The sequence below is a fragment of the Pongo abelii genome, chromosome 3, assembly GCF_028885655.2.
Source record: "Pongo abelii isolate AG06213 chromosome 3, NHGRI_mPonAbe1-v2.0_pri, whole genome shotgun sequence".
Classification (NCBI taxonomy): domain Eukaryota; kingdom Metazoa; phylum Chordata; class Mammalia; order Primates; family Hominidae; genus Pongo; species Pongo abelii.
Window position 1 is genome coordinate 57,967,518 of NC_071988.2, and position 22,585 is coordinate 57,990,102.

Consider the following 22,585-nt stretch of genomic DNA (forward strand, 5'->3'; position numbering starts at 1 on the left):
ATTTTACAAATCTGGAATGAAACGCTTTTCTATTAGGGCAAAACTATTTATATTCTGTCATAATATTGATCACATTATACTGAAATTGCATGTTACAGTGTATAAGCCATTAGAGTGTAAATTGTATTAATGGCAGAGACAGCATCTGCAACAATTCACTACTTCACCCCATGTCCTAACACTGTTTGGCATTATTAGGATTCTACAAATATTTGCTTAATGAACAAACAAATTAGCGAAGGCATATTTTAGGTTCTTTAATTTGGAAATTTATGAGAATAAATTGTTGAAATTGTCAAATACAAAACATGATATGAGAAAAAATACTTATTTTACTATATAGTTCACACTGGCATAAAATGTAAGAAATGGAATTCTGACATAAATTCTGACATTATTCTTTCTTGCTGGGGAAATAAAACCCTTAGTCACTTTGTGCAAACAGAATTGAATCTGTTCTTCTTAGCTCACATTCTTTTTCTGCTTTTATTTTCCAAATCATACGGATTCTCTTATGTTTGTCCCAACTGATTATTGATGTCTCTGTATGCACACAGGTTTCTTGTATTTGGGCACTACCAGATTGTGACTTGAGATAAAAATTGACATCAAAGTTGAGCAGAAACATGAAGACTGTGCCTTTTACTGGCTAAAGGCTGTTCTTATTTACTCACTTTTACCTGGTATTGTTTTGGCAATGCTATTATTTGTGTAGCTATTTTAAGAGAATGCTTTTTAATAGCAACAATAAAACTTACCGGAAGTACTTCCTGGTCAGCTGACGGTATCTGTTCTTTTCCTGGGTCTATCTTTAAGTTACTGTAAAATTCTCAATGTGGAGTATGTATAAAACACTTGAGTGATATTGACAAAGTAATAAGATGAAAACATAGCTAGAGCATTGCTTTGGTGGAAGCTCAATGCTCTATCTCAATCCATTATTATGTCAATTCATTTATTTATAAACACATTTATTCATTGAAAAAGTATATATTGAGCCACTTTTTAGTGTTAAACATAATGAATGATAATCCTCTTGATACACAAAATAAGAACCCAATAACATGATTCATCAACTCACTCTTACCCCTGCCTCTATAATCAATTCCCCATGTAGAGTAAATCTTTTAAAATTAATTTTTCTGCTTACTACATTGCCTAAAATTAATCAGTGGCTTCCCATTGTTTTTGGAAAATGAGGCAAAATATTTATAATATGGCATAATACCCTTAATTCTCTGATGTTAACGAATCTCTGACTTGTTCACTCACTAGTCTCATGCCCAGTGTACTGTATATAGCAACATTGCTTTCTTTGAATGGGTGGTCACTTTTTATCCTTCTCATTTTTTCCCTAAAATTGTACCTTGAAAGCAAAGCCATTATTGACCACCTAAACTAGTAATTTCCACCTCAATTTATTATCTATTTAATTGCCTGTGCATTTGCTTCATAGCACTTATCTATGCCTCTAATTATTTTGCTTCTTTGCTGTTTACTTATAGTCTTTCTTCCCCTAAGCTATGTAAATTCTACAATGGCAGGATACTTGTCTCTTTATATCTTCAGGTACTACTAGAACAGTGATTTAAAAAAGAAAAACTAAAAATGAATAAGTAGATAATGAATGGAAAGATTATAACCATAAGTAATACTCTTTTTCTTCAGGAATCTCACTAGAAATTTTATTTGTATGGACCTGCATTAGGACTCTTCCAAACTAAAATAGATTACTTCCCCACTCTATTTTAAGGTTATAGTGCAGACCAACAAGAATGGTAGCCTCCAGAATTATGTGACTAAAGTCAAGGTCTGAATATTTATTTTAATGAATATCAAGTGCCTAGACATTGCTAAGCATAATTGTGCAACCTTATTTATTCACTGCCTCTTCCTTCCTACATGCCTTTAAACATTATGAGAAAAGCAAAGATCTCAAAAACAAATGTACAAACAAAAGTTTAACATTATGTTTTCATATTTGTGTTTTCTTTAGCTCAGTCTTTAACTTCACAGTATATTGAATGATTACTCTCCTATTTTTATGGAATTATTTTGTACATTCTCTCTGAAAAACCAGCCGAGAAATAGGCATTGAAAATGAGAATTTTTACTCACCAACAAATTTCCCCCTAAGAAAACCCAAATCCCCAGTATCACAGTTTATAGAGAAATCTATTCTGCTTGTGACAGGGCTAGCTTTTGAGTTTTCCATTCATCAAATCTTTAATACAAAACTTCTTAGCACTAGCACCTTTTTTCTTCCACAGTGACAAAATAGATGTTGCTGGAATCTATGAAAAATTGGGTCAGTAAATCAGGAAACAATGATTCATTTTCAACAAAAATTCAGTTTTGAGTTCTTTTAGTTCTTTTCACTCCTCAGGCCAAAATATGTGAATCATACTTGATGAGAAATCTGACTTCTTTCCTCACATTTGATACTATTATGCCCTCCTAGCTTTTTATCAAATCTATCCCCTAATGGACTGCACATTAAGTCCAAAAAGGTGAACTTTTCATCAAATATCGTTACTCACTTACTGAAATACACTGTTTTAGTAAAGGTTCTACTAGTCAAGCTTCTTCAGAGAAACAGAATGTGTGTGTGTGTGTGTGTGTGTGTGTGTGTGTGTGTTTAGAAATAGAGAGGAATATATTATAAGGACTTGGCTCAGGAAGTTACGGAGGCTGAGAAATTCCAAGATCTGCAGTTGGCAAGCTGGAGATCCAGGAAAGTCAACAGTATAGTTTTGGTCCTGGTCCAAAGGCCTGAGAAGTAGAATAACTAATGATGTAAGTTCTATTGTGAAGGCAGGAAAATACCAATGTCCAACAGTGAAGACATTCTGTCAGATAATGAATTAGTTTTTACTCAGCACCTTTATTCTATTCAGACCTCCAATGGATCAGATGTGGTCCCTCCACATTAAGAAAGGCAATCTGCGCTACTCGGTGACCAAGTAGAATGTTAATCTCATTCAGACACACCCTCACAGACACACACATAATGATGAATAAAATATCTGGGTACTCTATGGCCCAGTCAAGTTGACACATAAATTAATCACCAGACAGTGACGTATTATATGTGATATTCAATAGTCTATGTTAATAGAAAATTTGTAAAGAGAAGCAACAGGAATGGAACTCTCTAGGAAGGAACTTCCTGATGTCAACTAATTATTTTGAATATAAACATAAGGCTATTGGGATTACAATGGACAAATGTAGGGAAAAAATGAAAAGTATAGACAAAAGAACGATGGTTCATTATTCTGCCAAGGCTTTATTTTCCACTAGCCACAGAAAGAAACAACATTTTCTCAGACTTAGCAGGTTTTCTAATTTTTCCTGTTTAAAGTTGTAATCTTAATTTTCTAAGTGAAGCATGAATGGAATTAAATACTAACTTAACTGAGACTTCAGGAAAAAAAAACGTGAGTAAATAAACACAAATATATATAAAATGGGTTTATAGAGTGACCTATTATATACGATACATAATAGTCTATGTTAATAGGAAGTTTGTAGAGAGAAGCAACAGAGATGGAGCCTTCTATTCCTTTTCTCTACACGCAATCAATGGTCTAGTTAAGTTCTAAATTCAAACTTTTTTTTCTTCTTAATGTTTTAAAACATGTGGATCCATCTTTCTTGCTTGTTTGCTTCCTCCCTTCCTCCCTCCCTTCTTCCTTACGTTCCTCCCTTTCTTCTTTCCTTCCTTCCTTCCTTCCTGCCTTCCTGCCTTCCTTTTTTCCTTCCTTCCATTTCTTCCTGCTAGTTAACTGAGAGAAGAGTTAGAGTGGAAATAGTTTTTTGAAAAGCTCATATTTCAAATAATTTTGCCTGGAGTCAAATACAGATTTTCCTGCATTCTCACAGAAAGCATTCTTTATTTATTACCATTTTTCTGCTTCTTCTTCATATTATCATTATTGTTATTTTATAGAGACAGTGTCTTATTATTTTGCCTAGACTGGTCTTGAATTCTCGGGCTTAAGTAATCTTCCCGCCTTGGCCTCCCAAGGTGCTGGGATCACAGGTGTGAGCCATGGCACCTGGCAGAAAGCATTCTTATAAGACATCTATGCCACAGTTACAGGCAAACCTAGACAGAGAATTTTGTGGAGGTGCTTAAATACAAACAATTCAGACAGTTTATTCAATTCAACCTAAAGAGTTTTTAGAAGAGTCACACATTAGAAAATATTTAGAAAAACTTGATATCACACTGCAAAATTTGACTCAATATGCTACCCATTTACATGTGTCTTCTAGGTCAAAGGTTCATAACATTGTTTCAACCACAAACCCTTTGGCAGTGGTCGGGGGAACAGCTTATGAAAATCTCAAAATAAAACGACAAAATGTAATACCAAGGCCCTATAAATCCAACAAATTTTGTTTAAATGAGGTAACCAAAATATGAGGGGGGAAATCTGTGATACATTTTTTATGGAAGTCATTGTAGTAGTGTATCATTCAGACCTTACAATTCAGTAGTGATCCTGCTAGAGGAGCACAATGGACTCACAGTCTCCAGATGTCTCACTTTTAGAACCCATTAAGCATTCACGCCAACAGCATGCTCTGCCTGGGCTACTCTCAGGCAGTGACTAAACACAGAGGAGATATAAAGCCAGGGCAATTCCCCCAACACAGGATTCCTCTAACAACAATCTTTACACTGTGGCTTCTTGTGGGTCTGGTCAAAATTTTGATAAAAGTCCATTGCAGTCCGAGGCTTTTCTTATCATTCCTTCTTCTTTCCTAATCTCCTTTCACAGTCTCACAATGCCTACCCTCCCTTCTCTCTTCTTTATTCTCTGCATAAATTTCCCCAAATAATTGCTTTTTACTTTGAATTCACTTTTGGTATGCCTTCTGGAGAACCCAAATTGACACACTATTTAACTCATCACTAACTAGTCAATAATTTTATAGGTATGCTATATACATACCAGCCAGGAGTGTTTAAGGGCCTCAAAAAAGAAACTCTCTGATAAGCAAGGGGTCTAGAATATTGGTAAGAAGTATGGTCAGTCTCATATCAAGTTTCTTTGTCCCGAATTGCTAGAAACAAAATATTGCACTGTGGAAATGCTGGAAAAAATGTTTGATATTTTCTTATTTATTTTACCTTTTTATATCAATTTCTTATTTTTTTGTGGCAAAATAGAGGGGCATTTACTTAGAGCCATTTATAACTGCTAGCATAAATACTACTGTATTTGTTTTGGAATTAATAAATATCATTATAAATACATAGATTAAGTTTCTAAAATATTTTCTCAGTCGAATCCTTCATTTAAATTTAACCCTGCTGTTTTATTTTCTAAGTAATATACATATGCATACCTATATGCACACAGTACATTCTTTGTTAGTTTCTTAACCTCAGGGATTATAGTCACTGTTATCACATTTTAGACAGGACCCTGAAAATTAGTATATATTTATCAGTTTCCCAGAGGACAGTCACAACTATAGCCTTCTCTTTTTTACAAAAAGCATCTGTGAAGAGATTGAAAGCAGTTACAATTTGCTTTTTGTAGAGATGAAATATTAAGGTGTATGATTTCTAATGTTTCCATATTTGACAAAGTACAACTTGAGAGTTGATTGAGATGTGGTCTCAGACAAATACAACTACACACTCAGATAAGAAGGCAAAATTAGACTTCATGGGGCTCTTATTTTTTACTTGTGACTGATTTCTTCTATGAATTTAGCACCAAGGGTTTTAGTCTAATTATTCACATTGAATGTACTAAATTTGAATCCTCTCTCCAAATTAGTAGAATCTATATTTTGTTTTCTTTGAGGATCAGTACAACATCTGCACTTCACAATAACTTGACAGCTTAAAATCTAATAAGGGACATGGATGAAACTGGAAATCATCATTCTCAGTAAACTATCGCAAGAACAAAAAACCAAACACCGCATATTCTCACTCATAGGTGGGAATTGAACAATGAGAACACATGGACACAGGAAGGGGAACATCACACTTCGGGGACTGTTGTGGGGTGGGGGGAGGGGGGAGGGATAGCATTGGGAGATATACCTAATGCTAGATGACAAGTTGGTGGGTGCAGTGCACCAGCATGGCACATGTATACATATGTAACTTACCTGCACATTGCGCACATGTACCATAAAACCTAAAGTATAATAATGATAATAATAATAATAATAAAAGAAAAAAAAAAAAAGGTAAAAAAAAAAAAAAAAAAAAAAAACAAATTAATTAATTAAAAAAAAAAAAAAAAAAAAAAAAAAAAAAAAAAAAAAAAAAAAAAAATCTAATAAGCTTTATCTTCATTTCCATTTAAGCATTCTCAAAGTTTACTGTGAGGATGGAAGGAAATCTGTGAAAGCTGCTGATTTCAGCATAAGCCAGTTTCTTTCTGGTGACAGAATACCAGTAAGAGACTGGCGTATGCTGAAATCATCAGCTCTGACCCCAGAATGTTTTTGTTTTAATCCATCTTTTTCTCATGTTGAAATCAAGTCCATTCTCATATTCAGTTTAGTTTCTGGACTTTCTCACAACCTTATAGTCAATCTTCTTTTGATTTATTTTACCATTCCAAATGCTCATGTTTAAAGATTTTCTCCCTAGAATTCTTGACACTTTTGAAAATCTGATTAAAACCTCCTTTTTGATGTTCAGTTAGGTACTACTGAATTGGTCCATATCATTGGACACAAACACGCTGCTGTATAGATTGTGTAAAAATCAGGTTATCTGATATTCACAATATCACACTGTTTTAGGTGCCCTGATTGATAAGTAAGTACTTCTAAATATACTTGACAAGCGATGGAGATCAATAATACCTTTGAGCAGGATAAAGGTGTGGCAGAAGCAATGTCTCTGCCAATATGTATGTTGAAGTTCACAACTTATAGAAGAAGTGTTATAATACTTAAGAAAATCAATTTGGCATCTGTTGTAATCATCCAGAAATTATCATTTATTTTACTACAGTCCAGGTGACACAGTGCAATCTTTTTTATACTTACATCTTCTAGAGAAGATGTCATTAATTGCCCCAGAAGTTCAAGATTCTGGAACATTGGGGCCTTAAATCTCAAAGGAGAAATGTTTACCAAGTTATATTTATAGGGACAATATATCTGTTGGAGTGAAGGCAAGAAATAATTGAATATTCCAGTCAATGCTTAACTGGAATAGGAAAAACAAAAACAAACAAGCAAAAACTAGCCCCTACTCTAAGAGGGCTGGCTTAATCTAGTAAAAATGCAGATATTATATTTTTTTCTGTTTATTTCCACCTCAACTAGCAAACGGAGAAATATTTGCCTATAATTTTAATGAATTATGTCAGGTAGCATGAAATAAGCAGTCACTTCTGCCTACCAGAAAATCTATTCCACATTAGAGATATTGACTCATACAGTTATTCCTGATGAAAATGCATCCAATTAATACTAAAAGACAAATTTTACCCCAAAAAGGAGGAAGAAAGAAATCAAACCCTTTCTGGTGTAGCAGACAATGAAAATGTTTGGCTGAAGAGAAGTAAATGTCTCAGTATCACAACCTGACACTGATTTTTGGTACTTCAGGAAAAAATGTTGCTAGAGATTTTTGATATACAGATAATAAAGTTTATAGTTAAAACCTAAACTTGGGAAACTTACTGATTCAACACTATCTATAATTATTATAAAAGCTGAAACGATCTCTTCCAACTCAAGTGGACAAGAAATATGGGACAGTGCGTTTCCCTCATAAGAGTAAGCACCTAACAAAAATGCCATAACACATAAAGATTCAAATATGGAAATGAGAAAAGCATTTTCTTTTAACTGTTGAGTAGCTGAATGAAGCAATTGTATTATGAAAAATATTAGAATTCTTTCTCTCTCTCTGACTCGTATTATCTGTCATCTCTCTCTCTCTCCCTTTCTCTGTCTCTCTCTCTCACTCTCTCTCTCCCTGTCTTCTCAGTTTGCTATATAACCGAAAACATTAGGTTTAATTTTTGTGTATTTTTTTTTGCAAATCATATATAGTTAGTATCCTATGGTGTGTTTATTATATTTCACTGGCACTTAATTAAAGTATTATTACATCAATTTCTAAAAACAGATATTCAAAAGGGCTGAAATTAAAAGATGTAGAGTCAAGAGTACATTCTTTGAATTTGAGTTTAAAAACACTCTTTCTATACCATTACAAATGCACATAATAGATGACTTCCTCAAGTAAGCTGTAACTTTACTACAGCTTACTTAAAGAAATCATCTATTATGTGCATTTCTGTTTTTATTTCTACTACCCTTTAAAACAAAACAAAATTTAGGATTATAAATTTGATCGTTGTAGTGCTTGAACTAATGATTACTTCTGTTTGGGATGCCATGTTTAAAATATTTTTTGCATATCTATTGAAAAGTCACTTTAAGAAACATGTTATGGCCAGGCGCGGTGGCTCACACCTGTAATCCCAGCACTTTGGGAGGCCGAGGTGGGCGGATCACGAGGTCAGGAGATCAAGACCATCCTGCCTGACATGGTGAAACCCCATCTCTCCTAAAAATACAAAAAAATTAGCCGGGTGCTGTGGCAGGCTCCTGTAGTCCCAGCTAATTGGGAGGCTGAGGCAGGAGAATGGCGTGAACCCAGGAGGCAGAGCTTGCAGTGAGCCGAGATCGCGCCACTGCCCTCCAGCCTGGGCGATAGAGCGAGACTCTGTACACCCCCACAAAGAAAAAAAAAAAAGAAAGAAACATGTTATGATAAGTGTGATAAACAGAACAACACTAAACTTCAACTAAAACAATGTATGTGTGACATTTTACATACTAAGTAATGCAGGATTTCTATTCATCAGTAAAATGTAAATTTCTTGAGTAGACCACCTTTATTTGGATAGAGTCATGCTAATTACTTGGACAAAAAATATTTCAACGGTTAAAGACAGAGGAAGAATAATACTTTCATGTGAAGTCTTTTGTTTCAGGGACACAGTTAACATCTACTCATTAAATGACTTTCTCTAATAAACAGTATCATTAGTTTGAGATGTTCAGCACTTGACTGTAAATAGTTATAATTACATGGAGAGAAATTCATAAACAAGAAGGTTTAAGAAACTTCTGATAGTCTTGTTTCTAGCAATCAAAAATAAAAATTTCATTGTTCATCAACAAAGCTTTCCTTAATTAGGGGTCAAATTATCATCCTACTTAACTCACTAGATAATTTTCAGTTACATAATAATGCAGCTATTCATTAAGGTACCTGTAAAACAGCAACAAAAAATAAATTTAACTAATTATCAGAAGCAAAAGGGATTCATGATTTAAGAGCCAAAATGATATATATATATACTCTCTATATATAGTATATATATAGTCCAAGAAATTCTCCAAAGACAATATAAATCATCAACATGGCCTGAAACAAAATAAGACTTTATCCTCCCATAATGTATAGATGGATGAGAAGAAACAACTTTTATGACTTCAGTGATTCTACCATAGTATATCTTGGCTTGTCATTCTATATTTATTTCTTGTGCTCCTGGAAAATTTTATTCATTGTAAAAATTGGAAATCTCTGTTTTTAATTTAATTTTTGCTTTCATTCTTTTTTGTTTTGTTTTGTTTTGTTTTGAGACAGAGTGTCGCTCTGTCGCCCAGGCTGGAGTGCAGTGGTGCGATCTTTGCTCACTGCAAGCTCCGCCTCCACGCCTGGCTAATTTTTTTTTTTTTTTATTTTTAGTAGAGACGGGGTTTCACTGTGTCAGCCAGGATGGTCTCAATCTCCTGACCTCATGATCCACCTGCCTCAGCCTCCCAAAGTGCTGGGATTACAGGCATGAGCCACCATGATCGGCCTAATTTTTGCTTTCTAAGGTGTTTGGAGATATGATTACTTTGAGGTTTTGGTTTCTTCTTCTCTGGATTAAAGAAATAAACTGGATACCCTGTAAGAATTTTTTATTTAATTTGATTGTTTTGGGAGTGTGGACAAAGCCTAGACACTATCCCATTTGAAGAGGAGATGCCTCAGTTTTACAACAGTTTGGGCTGAAAGACAATCCTTAAGTTGAATGCTTAGACTTGAAGGAAGAACTACAGTTCAAATAAACTCATTCCAAAGAAATGAACACATACATATATTTACATGTTCATATTTCTACAGTTCTGATTGGAAGACAAAGCTTAAGAAGACCTGAGAGACACAGGATACCTCTCTCTCCTCTTCGTGGGCTACATTGGCCTCATATGGTGTGAAACTGTAGCTTATATTTATTTACTTCACTCCTCTGTCCCTGGCCATTTTCCCATTTGCTACTGTGTTTTCTGTAAGTCCCAGTGGTTCATAAACATCCCTTTTGTGTAGGATATTCAGTTTTTAGTAGATATAAGAAAGTTGTATAGTGGTGGCATGGCTTACAGTCTTGGCTCATGCATAGTAAACCCCTGCCTATTCTTTCAGCCATATCTGGTGTCACCCACCCTTGTCTTTCCACACTTCACCTGCATTGAATTTTCAGCCATTCCTCAGAAGTTCCAAGCTTTTTTCCATCCCAGGATCCCATCTATTCATTACAAGCTTACCCCCCTCCCACAAATATGCCCTTTCTGTTTGGATAATTTATGTTAGACTTCAGTATGAATGCACATTTCCTAGAGAGTTCTTCCTTGATTTCTCATCTTAATTAAATATCCTCTATGATTATTTATCAATACAGTGTTAGTACATTTTCTGTCATTATAAATGAATGCTTCAGACTAGGTAATTGATAATGAATAGATATTTATTTAGCTCATGGTTCTGGATGCAGGAAAGTCCAACATTGAGGGGCTAGAATCCGGTGAGGGCCTCAGGCCATGCCATTTCATGGTGGAAGAGCAGAAGGAAGGAGGGGCAAGCAAGTGCCTGTGAAAGAGAAGGGCACCAGGGTCCCAGCTAGCTTTATAATGATCCGCTTTCAAACAGCTCCTGCAATAGCCACATTCATTTATGAGCAATGAGGGCTCTGCTCTCATGACTTCATCACTTCTTATTAGGCCCTTACCTTCCAATGCTGTTGTAAAATTAAGTTTCCAACACATGAACTTTTAGGGAACACATGAAAACCATAGAAAGCAGTATATTATATAACTTACGTAATTGTAAGTTTATATAATTTTTAGTAAAGGCTGGGTTTGAAAGTGGTTTGCAAAATTTCTGAAAATTTAACAATTGACTCCCATGAGCCAGTACTGGCTGGCTTCAGAACCACTCTTTATCTTTCCATTTGTTTAGAAAGTCTTAATATCTCTTAATAAAGTTCTATAATTTTCCCTGTAAAAAAAAAAAAAAAAAAAAAAAAAAAAAAAGAAAGCAGTATATTACAGTCTTTAATTATATCATTATTTAGAATTAAAACTATACCCATGTATATTAATGTATTATTGACTGTCTCTTCCAACTTGAGAGAAAGTATACAGGTAAGGGAATATGATAATCTTTTTTTCTGATTAATATCCAGTGCCCAGCAAAGTATCTTGCCAATTGGAAAGGCCAGGAATGAGAACTGCATATGTATGAAATCTAAATTTAAATAAATGTTACTCTTTTTTAGAACACATACACACCTTTTGTTTTCCTGATCCTGTGCTGATAGGTCTTCCCTCAATTTCATCTACCTGTATGGATGTTTAATAATAGTTTGGTTTGATCAACTGTAGCTAGAGAATTTAACATTCAGCTGCAGGCTAGTCAGGCTGAACACGAACAGGAGGATTCAATCTCTCTTCTGGACATTTCTGTGATTTCCCATATTATACTTTTTCCCCCCATTCTATCCCACACTAACCTACTAGGTATAACTTCCAGAAAATTGTTTTAGTTTCTTTTTCTTGATGAGAGCCTTGCATAATGTACGAAGCATTTTCAGAGCTGCTTTACAATTGATTCCGCTTCTCCAGTGTCTGGGGTTTGCCTTGACCCCAATCCAAGTTATTCTTTTATTGCTAGCCTTTATCTGTACTGCCTTGTAGTCTAGGCAATAGTCTACATAGACACTTGTTGTCATGAATTGATTAGTAAATTAATTCAATATATGGAAAATGACTTCTATATTGCCAAATGCTTTTGCTAAATATTTGGCATAGAAATAAACTGCAAACAAATGAGTTCCCTGGAAAATAAAATCTAACCAAAAAGATAGAGATGAACTCAGACTGTAAGCATCCTTAAACTAAGAATTAAGCAATAAATTAGAATTTTTCAGGAATCAAGGTTCATAGTAAATTTATGAAAAGTAGAGGTTAAAGCCATGAGTAAAGGCATAGATAAAAAGTCAACAGATGCAATCAAGAAACTCATGTGTTACCATCAATTAAAAACCATAGGTGAACCATGGGCAGTTGAGAATAAATCTGAAACAGGTGACAGAGTGTTATTGAAGAATCTGCACAGGGGATAATATAAACAGATCTCTATATAGAAATATTAAATTAGCAAACATACTGTGAGAAGTGTAAGTTGGTCTGGAAGAAAGGACTTCACCAAAAGAGATGAGGACAATTAATTATAATAGCACAAGTAGAAATGTGGAGGTTCTGAGATATGGCAGTGGGTGTGGAAATAAACTAGAGGGTATTGTATTAGTCCATTCTCATGCTACTATAAAAGACTGCCCGAGACCGGGTAACCTAAAAATGAAAGAAGTTTAATTGACTCACAGTTCCGCGTGGCTGGGAAGGCCTCAGGAAACTTACAATCATGGCGGAAGGGGAAGTAAACATGTCCTTCTTCACATAATCACAGGATGGAGAAGTGCCTACCAAAAGGGGGAAGCGCCCTTTATAAAACCACCGGATATCATGAGAACTTACTATCATGAGAATAGCATGGGGGAAACTGACCCCATGATTCAATTATCTCCCACTGGGTCCCTCCCATGACACATGGGGATTGTGGGAACTACAATTCAAGATAAGATTTGAGTGGGAACAGACAAACCATATCAGGTGTATATTCAGAAATATAAATAACATTTAACCAAGAAAACGTGATAATCATATTTGAAGAATATGAGGGAGAATGAAACAGAGCAAAGTCTCAGTTATCTCACTTGGGGAAAAAAAGGTGGATGATAGTAATACTAAAAGCAAAATATTTAAAAGATCATATTTTACTTATACTAATAAATACTGCAGTTTTTTTCTTTATGTTGAATTTTAGATCGTGTGACCTAATCAGGGAGATAGGTTGGATAGACAGACTTATCCATCTGTGTTCTGAACATGAATGTGAATGTGAAGTCATTGGCTTTTAGGAATAAGGCTTAAACAGCTCAAAAGCTCATTGAGAGAAAGGCTACAAGTGAAATATGAAAATATTGATAAAAACCAAACATTCAGTAAACCTGTGTGTAAAGGGCTCAACATAAGAAGACAAGCACTTACTTGAATTGAAGCAGACTACAGTATAGGAGGACACCCAGGCAGAAGTACTAGGAACCCACTGGAGAAGCTATGTCCTAAGAGGGAATCTTTAATTCAGGCCTAAAACACAGTAGTAGCCCAGATCCTCCCCATTATAAAAATGTCAGGTTTAAATTCCGTTTTTCTATAGAAAAAACCTTCACTGAACATAACAAAGTAAAATGTTTCTGTTCTACAAGCTCCAAGTCTCCAACTATGTAATTTTAGTCTTTACTTAAATAAAAAGTGTAAGAATTTAAAGATTTATTTTATGTTTCCCAAATTAGGTTACAAGAGCGGTGGAAGTAGGTGTCATGTTTCTTTGATATATACAATATTGTCAGATATATATGTTTTGTCATAATTAGTACTTCATAAATGTTTATTTTTATATATATATGATTTTAGAACTTTGTTATTTTTGGAAGAGTGGAAACAAAATTAATTGTTTAACAGTCCTTTTTGGCTACAGTAAATTTGGTCTAAATATATATATGTATGTATAGTGGGGTGTTCCCTTTCAATGATATCACTGATATTTTATTTAGTAATTACCTTATTTAATCAAAGTACATTAGGGGTTGTCATTTAATTTAGAATTCTGCAACTGTGCAATACCTTAAGGAACGTAGTCTCTATATCATGGGTGCTTTTCCATAAACAGTTGAATTTCTTTGAGAAGAAAAAAAATCCTGGTATGTGAAAGATTTTTAATTTTTTCATGTCAATCCAACACCAGTACCAAATCTGTTTTACTACCCAAACGCACATGGAATAAACAGTAGTGTATGGGCAACTAGAGAATATCTAGAACCATGTTAATAATTGTCGTGGTTTTATTATTCCAATGATAATTTCCTAGATCTGCTTAGAAATAATGTTGTTGATTTTGTAGGAATACTTTTTCCTCCAAAACTTGATTAGTCATTAGACTAGGATTTCTGAATCTTGCTGGAAGAATCCTTATAACATAGGCATGTTGTCCATATTGAAATTAAACTACCATTATTCTTGATTTAAATATGAGAAATTGTATTTGTAACATTCCACTAAAAGAATAAGAAAATGATTTTGACACTGACTAAAGGTGGAAATTAGAATGAAAATCATAGCAGAGGAAAGGAGAAAGAAGAGGGACCTAGAACTATACAGATCAAGTTTATTTAAATTAACCATTACATGAATTTAAGAAACATCCCTTAATTGTAAGATTATTTGAGATTAAAACTTTAATTAGTTTTTATCTTTAATAAAGATAGTACTTAAATCTTTAATCCTAGGAACTCAAAGCCAATTAACAAATAAATCCCCAATTTTACTATGAAAGAGTGTACACACATTTGCTTCCTCATTTACAGTTAGAACCACTGTGGTTCAGAGAGATTTATTGTAAATCATATTCTAAAACATAAGCATCTATCAGCAGGACACATGGTCCTCAATTCTTAGATCAGCACTCAAAAATATCTTATTAATCTAATAATACAATACCATATCATTATTAAAAATCAGATATATCATGCTTATTTATTTGACTTTTGGAGGAAAATAAGCTGAGTTCAACTTTAAGCTTTGAAAATTAGATGATATGGAATCTTTGGCAGGTTATGTAACCTAAAACTTCAGTTACTTCACATATAAATAGACATCATAAAATATCTTCAAGGAGGTATTTTAAGTATTGAATGAGATAATGACATTAAATACTTAGCATTGTTAGAATATCACTACATATTAGGTGTTATAATATTAGTAACAAATATTAAAAGACAGAGAAGAGATATAAGAACTGAAAATGACAATGAAGTTTTGAATATGGAGGTCCACAAATTCCAGTGGTTCAAGTTAATAATTTTTCAACTTTACAATGGTGCAACACTGATACAAATTAAGTAAAATCTTACTTTGAGTGTCTGCACAAGCATTCTGTTTTAGTACAGTATTCAATGAATTCCATCAGACATTCAATACTATATTGTAAAATAGGCTCTGTGTAAGATTATTTTGCCCAGCTGTAAAGTGTTCTGAGCACTTTTAAGGTAGGATAGGCTAAGCTATGATGTTCAATAAGTTAGATGTATTAAATGCATTCTCAATTTATGATATTTTCAAATTACGATGGGTTTAATGGAAGGAGACCTCACTGAAAGTGAATGAGCGGCCGCGCGCGGTGGTTTACGCCTGTAATCCCAGCACTTTGGGAGGACGAGGCAGGCAGATCACGAGGTCAGGAGATGGAGACCATCCTAGCTAACACGGTGAAATCCCGTCTCTATTGAAAAAACACCAAAACAAAACAAAGATGAAAAACTTAGCTGTGCGTGGTGGCGGGCTCCTGTAGTCCCAGCTGCTCAGGAGAATGGCGTGAACCCAGGAGGCGGAGCTTGCAGTGAGCGGAGATCGCGCAACTGCAATGCGGCCTTGGAGCGCCACTTGGTCTCAAAAAAAAAAAAAAAAGAAAGAAAGAAAGTGAATAAAGTGAATAAGCATTTGTGTAAAAAGAAATCTATATTCTTCTATCTATGAACACATATCTATATATGTATGTTTCTATATATTGATCTGTATTGATTTGTCTATATAGAGAGAGGTCAATGCAAATTTAGAGACAGGTATTGATACAGTTATAACCATTGTTAGGCAATTGTAAAATGTTTTGAAGCAATAGATAAAGCTAAGACCTACTACAGCCAGGGACTCTAATAGAACCTCCACATGATAATGAGACCTCATAGCATTACATAGCTTACCAAAGGGGGTATAAGAAATAAACTCCACTATTCCTAGAAATACAACAAATACAATTACCTATCTAAAACCTATTACTGTGTTAAGGCAAAGAAAAAGTCCCTTTCAGGATTTATAACCACAACTATGCCCTATCACATTCACATTTTCAATTGATGTTTTCCATGTACTTTTTTTAAGTCTCAGATAATTCAATTTAGAATGATGTGACTCAAGGTAATCTTTAGGTTACTTTTAGAAGTTTCATTAAACAACCCTGGCAGAACTTTACTTCAAAACATGCTTCAAGGTATTAGACAAAATTTCAAGAAAAACAAAAAGCTTAGAGTCAACAATCAGAAAATAAACATGCTTTTGCAATTTAGATTATGGAATTATAGAAAATAGAATTGAAAAATATGCACATAACATTATCAAAGATAAAGCAAAAATGTCAAATATGAGCTTGTGACATGTAGACCTAAAAAAGAAGCAAACGTATGTTCTGAATGTAAAAATTATAATTGTAATGAATATAAACCCAACAAATGGCTTAGCTAGCAGATCATACACAGTTGAAGAGAAGATTAGGGAACTACAGGGGTATGTCAGAAATATTTATTTGGGGCATGACATCAGCAAGATGGTAAAATAGGAGTTTCCAATGTTTGTCCCTTGACAAAAACATCAGCTTGAACTACCAACCACACTCTAATACACCTTCACCAAAGCTGTGCAATGCAAGTAAGAGATTGTAGCTCCTGGTGGAGTACAGAAATAAAGAAAAAATGTATTGAAGAGGGTAGGAAAAACAGTTTCACATTACCTATATCAGCCCATCCCAAGCATGAAGAGATATACCCTCTGGGTTGGTAAAGGGGAGTAAAATGAGCACCTGACTTTGTCACTTACCCCAGCATAAGGCCCACCCTTGTAAACATTATCACCAGGCCAACACCCACGGCTCTAGGCTCCAGCCTGGCCCCCTGAAACCAAAGTCTTCAGGCCTGCCCTAGTGCCACAATAGCCAAGACAATTAATAAACCTAAGTGTCAATTTATGGGTGGATAAATAAAATGAGGCCTATATAAAAATTGGAATATTATTTAGCCCTAAAAAGAAGGAAATTCTGCCATCTGTGATAATATGGATGAACCTGCACATTATGTTAATATGAAAAAAAAACAGTCACAGAAGGACAAATACTGCATTGTCTCTCTAATACACGAAATCTTAAAAGGTCAAACTCAGAAACAGAATAGAATGATGGTTGCCACAGGTTGAGGGGTGGGAAAAATGGGGAGATGTTGGTCAAAGTGTACAAAGTGTACAAAATATCAGTTATGCAGGATGAATAAATTCTGCAAATCCAATGTACAGCATGATGATTATAGTTTATGATATTGTGTGGTATTCTTGACATTTACTACTAGTAGATTTTAAATGTTACACACACACACACACGTAACTATATGATAGATATGTTAATTAGCACGATTGTGGTAATTATTTCACAATGTGTATGTATACCAAATCATTACATTGTACAACTTAAATATATACAATTTTTATTTGTCAAACCTAAATAGAGCTGAAAATAAAATTAAATGGAAGTAACTACCCCAAAGATATCCTTTCAAAGGAAAATTACTCTCAACTCCTAATTGTATAAAGTAAATCTCTTATTACTTAAAGACACGATGTTTAATTCCACGGGAAGATATAATAATTATCATATTTTTATTAATACAATATACAGTCTCAAAATATTTAAAGTAAGTATTAATTGGCTGACCAAAAGAAATTTTTAAAACACTACCATTGCGTGATATTTTAAAACTACTCTTTTGGTAATTGATAGAGCAAGCAGATAGCTTTATAACTATTGTATACTATTTCAATTTCATGCAATAAGTAATGAACAACTACAAAGCATAAACTTGTTTTTAGGGCTGAGATGTATAAAATACATTCCATTTAAAAAGTAGTTTTTCTTCTGCATTTCTGTGTTCCTTTTTCATAAATATTTCCCAAAAAAATCAATATTGCTTTACACATTAGTGGTCCTACAATGAACAGAACATCCAGTCATGGTCAGGTGTACTTTTCACATCTGATTATGACACAAAGTGAAGCAATAACTAAAAATATCATATCACAAAGTTTTAAATAAGATAGAAGGAAAACCATACCTAAACTAAAATTGGGATACCTGTAGCTCTATCTTAGTTTGAAAAATGTAATGCTTTAAAAAAGGATGGGATCATCTTTATTAACAATTCTTTATACACAAACACACACATTTATATATGTATGTGTATATATATATATCTGTGTGCATGTATACACACATATTTATATATATGTATATGTGTGTATATAAAATAATAATAAAGATGATTAGCTGTTTGTAATTTGGGTGTAAATTAACAATGCAGTGTGACAAAATTCTAATGAAATCATATCCTATATCAAGAAAAATATCTTTTTCAGTGTACAGGGGTGCATACTAGTTTCATACAATTTCATGCAAGGAAAAATGTAACAACAATAGGTGGTTCATCATGCTGTATTATGAGAAGGCAGTAGATAAACTGGAGTATTTTAGTCCTTTCAAAAATATGAGTGAAGCATTAACCAGAAGGCAGAGTGCATAGTATGTGTTGGGTGTGTTACACACATAATTAATGCATGAAATGAAACATACTTTTTGTCTTTTAAGAGAATACAGCATAGACTGGATACAGGGACTGATAAGCAGACTGATGTGGAATATTAACTCCATTAATGAATTATATTACTGACTCATTGAATTAATACTATACCTGTCTGCCTGTTATACATACTTTCTATTGTGGAGAAGTAAAACTTGAACCAGTTTGCTGACATGGGAAAAGTGTCATATGCACAAATGAGTTATAGCCACATTAAAAGTGATCAGTAATGGTGAAGCACAGATGAAATAGATGAGTATGTTGAATAGAGAAATAGATAAATGTATTAAATAGTTCCTGAGGCAGATAACATTTGGAAATAGATCTGGAAAGATGCGTATGGTTTGGCTATAATAAAAGTAAGAGTAAAAAAAAAATCCTAGGAAAAAAATTTTTAAAGTAAACAAAAGGAATTTGGGGATGCACTATACATATGGTAAACGGGAGGGTGGAAAATATTACAAAAGTCAAACTGAATTTTGACTGCAAGGATATTTTATATTTGTCTAATGAATCAGCATGTTTTTCAAGGAGAAGAGTAAAGTATCAGAATTTTGCTTCAATAAAATCAATGTAATTATGGATATATTTATCTGAACATGACGGAATTTTTCAAAAGACGAATTTAGAAACCAGATGGGTAGGATACTGGGCAGAGAAAATGGCAAACAGGATAGAGGGGCTGATTTGAGGATTGGAATAAGAAGATTCAGAAATTACTTTATTGTGAAATATAATGAGGAAGAGGAATCAAATTAGGGTTTTGGACCAACTGGGAAGTTATTGGTAGAAAAAAAACAGCTTGTGGAAGAAGGCAGTCATCGGGAAATAGATTGGATAATACCGGGAATGTAGGGTGGTTATGTCAAAGAGGATATACTCTGCAGTGATTTGAGCATGTAGTCCTACAGTAATAGAGTTGCCCCAAGCTGAAGCTATTAATTTTTACATCTTAAATTTTTCAAAAGGGAATGCAGGGAAATAGATTTGTGATCATAACCTTGGACCAAACCAATAGTTTATTGTAATTCAGAAAAAAACAAAATTGTTGGGTCAGAATCAGAGATTATGGAAATAGGATCTACAAGAAAACATTTCTTTTATAGGCAGGGAACATATTTAAAAATTTCTGGAAATTTGGCATAAATCTGAGTTTGGAAACAGTAGCTTGCAATAGGATGTTTTCTCAAATTTGGAAGAACAGTTCCTACTCAGAGACTGTAACCAGTAGCTATATACCCTTTAAAAACTATTAGTGGGCAAATAAACAGATATGTCACGTCATGCTTCATCTGCTTCTGTTCTATATACACACCTAGCTTTTGTGAAGTTTATGTGTCCATATCAAAATAAAGCGGGATATGTGGCTTTTTTGTGGGCTTTTTTGTGAAACTGTAAGTAATTTGAAATGCTGCAGAGGAAGGGTGAAATAACTAGTGGCAAAACATTACAGCAAAACTTTGTTATAAAAACTCTTGAGTTAAATAGACAAAATAATCAGAAGAGAAGTTAGAAAGAGCTGGTTGCACTCTCAATAGTGGCTGATAGATCACACATATTTATATTTTCTCCATAGTAATATTACCAGGAACAGTAAACTTTACAGAATTTTAAGAGAAAAACAAATCACTGGAGAGTTAACTAAAATTCTAGGAAAGTTATGAAAATGATAATAAGTGTTTTGCTGATGAGCAGGGTAGAAGCAGTGTCTTACCACACACGCATAGGTGAATTTACCTGAGGAAACATTTTCCCACATCTTGCATCTGCTATTGAGAGTCACTTTTTCTGGTAAATAAGAAACAATTTATTGCTGCTTGGTAGATTACAAAAATAACCACAGTAATTTTCAGCTTGCTTACTATTGAGGATCTAATCTACTTTTCTACACCTTGAGTCTGGGCTGACCTTGGAAATTGCTTTGTGATTTTATGCATGTTTCAATCCAATACCTCAAGAGAACTTCCAAAATCCTATCTTCCTACTATTTGAACCTGGGGACTACCATATGGAGAAGTTGGCTGGATGATGAGAGACGAGAGCAAAGTCATTCCTGTTGCTGTAGCCAACAGTCTACTAACCATCAGAGTAGTGACTGACACTGCATGAGTGATTCTAACAGAGATTTGCTAAGTTGCCTAGATCAAATGAACCATGCAGCCAACCAACTGGACAGGGAACTAAATAAAAGGTTATTGTCTTAAGCTATTCATGTTGGGCTGATTTACTGTGCAGCAGATCCTAACAGAAACATAAATGACTTCCTATGTTTACACAATATGCTTTTGTACCCAACAGTCCATGTCTTCATTTCCGAATATCTATAACTAATCTTTATTTTACGTGATTTTCTTTCACACGTTTGATGATAGTGATTGTACATCTAAATTTTTCTTATTCAGATAAACTTAATTCAAACTGGGGTGAATAATAGGGATACCTGTAACAATTAAAATAGTCAAACAAGGAAAAAAAATGGCATTCTGAGGAAATGAATCATTTTTCACTGAAATTTTCCTTAAGATACTCCAGAAGGAGTCCTGAAAAAAAAAAAAGAGGATGAAATAATCTGGATCTTAAATGGAAATGTTCACGCAGGTCAGAAAAGTAATAGAAATTTATATATATAATTAAAAATGACAAGTCAACCAGAAGATTAGTCAACACTCAGCAAGAGAAAACTAATACCTTGCTAAATTGTGAGCCTTGAGTGCCCAGGTTTTCTGATGTTTTGAAACAAAATAAAATATAAATTTTATTCGCAATCAATTGAATTTTATATGTTATAATTTAGTTCAAAGTATTCATTGATAGTTTCAATAATAGAATTTTGAACAATCAAACCAAAAGTTTGAATGTTAAGTGTATGTGTGTATAGAAACAATATAGTCTGCTTTGTGATTTAAAAATGCTTGGATCCTATAAAGTACTGCAAAAATACATAGGTTTCTTTGGTAAACATGTTCTAAAATGGAATGCAATAGGTATTATGAGCCTAGTAGATCATGCATTTAACTGCATTTGTGAAATTAACAATGCTTTATAACCACCTTTTCTTTTCCTTCAGGAAGGAGAAAAATAGGAGTAATAATGAGGGCTTATAAAATAATGAAGCCTAGGGAACAGGCTGCTTGTTCTGTTTATGATCTGCTAAAATAACTAAGCAAAAGACAACTGAAAAACTACTACGTGTTTAATGCAGATAGTATAAAATTTAATTTTACTCAAGGACATATAATTTTACTGTTTTATGTATTTCAGATAATACACACACACACACACACACACACACACACACAGAAATGTTCTTTATACCTAAGCTAAAGGATTATAAAATTTGCAAGTGGCCATTGTAGTGGTCTCATAATTTCAAGTAAGAGCCTCAAATTATGTGACTTGGGAAGAAAGTGTATGAGATAATATGATTTCTAATCAATTTTAACATTTTCCTCAAGATAAAATTCAAGGTGGTGACAAGGTCCTCTATTATCTGGTTTCTGCTTATCTCTCCAGTCTCATATCTTGCTAAAGTAACAGTCAAAATATTATCTTTAATCAATTAATTGCTGCCTCCTTTAAAAAATTACCACCACGTGTTCTTATTTCTGGAACTTTGTACTTGAAGGTTTTTCAGTTAGACATCTATGTAGAAAGTGTGTATTATTTTTCACAACTGT